Below are 1268 nucleotides of genomic sequence, written 5' to 3'. Positions count from 1 at the left end.
CCGCCCGGCCCCTGCCCGTCCTGCCGGCGACCCGGGACCTGCGCGGCTCCCGCCGGGCTGCGGACTGCCGCCCGCCGGCGTCCGGACGGGACTCCGGGGCGGCTCTCCAGGAGACCGGACTGCTAAAACCGCCTTTTCTTCCTTCCAGCAAATTCCTTGCTGCCCACCCCGCTGAGGAATATCGCAGGAAACCCGGGGCTTTTCTGCAAGGATGGCTTCCTCCGCTCCCTCGTCCTCCAACGACGCTCCGGACCCCACCCCAACTAATTTACGACCCACAAGTAGGTTTTAATATTTTCCTCGTTTAAGGTGTTTCGGAGGCTTTCTCCACCTAGGCTTGGAAAGACCGGTTTCGAAACGAAACGATAAATCGGTGAAGCCCTGTTCCGCGCCGTTAAGCAAGGTGCGGAAAGTGCTCTACACAAAGAAACCATCTTCCTGGTGGGAGCGGGAGAGGTTGGACCGTGGCGAATGAAACGCTGGGAGGAAAAGCCCACCTCAGCGGCCAGCGCTGCCTTTATCTTACAGCCACACTGGAGGGATTTAGACAATAAACTGAACGCCCAGATGGCCAAAAAATCGGGATGTTGTAAGGGGTGTGGAGAAAATGAATCAGTTGAAGGGCGAAGTTACACCAGTGGCTTAAAGCGGGTGTCGTGTCCCCCCCCCTTACATTTTATAAATGCTAATGCTGCAGCTTCCTTTCAGCCTACGCTGAAGCCTGTAATCAAGCGAAATTTGGATGCTAATTGTAGCTTTTCAAAGCCTTGTATTCCTAATTGCTCTGAATTCGCCTTGAGTTATTGAGGTGTGAGTGGGAAGCAGAGGCTGCTGCAGGTGGATAGAGAATCAGTTTATAGCACTGCCAGGCAATTCAGACCGTCGCCTACCGAAAATAAATAAAAAAGAGGCTCGATGCTATAAAGCATCGGAGACAAAGAGCGGGCAACAGTAAGAAATGAAAGGCTGTCAGGCACAGCAAAGCGGGGAATAGCTTTTACCCTGAAAGGGCTACGAGGCACGAGCATCGGAGTCATTATTGTCATTATTCTCCAACTGGAAGGAACGGGGGAGGGGGCGAACGGCGGCACCGGGTCTTGTTCCAGGCGGGGGTGACAGACGCTGCCGCCTTCGGCTGAGGTGTCACACGCAGAAATCGAATTAACTGGCAACGCGGCTAAAACTGAGATAACCTCTGACAGCAGCAGCAGCAGCAGCACCCGGCCCTGCCCGCCCGGGGCTCCCCGCCCGCCCGCACGGGCAGCTCC

Source organism: Haliaeetus leucocephalus, unplaced genomic scaffold, assembly GCF_000737465.1.
Source record: "Haliaeetus leucocephalus isolate CR32 unplaced genomic scaffold, Haliaeetus_leucocephalus-4.0 Scaffold1, whole genome shotgun sequence".
NCBI lineage: Eukaryota > Metazoa > Chordata > Aves > Accipitriformes > Accipitridae > Haliaeetus > Haliaeetus leucocephalus.
Note: the sequence above shows the minus strand (reverse complement) of the source record.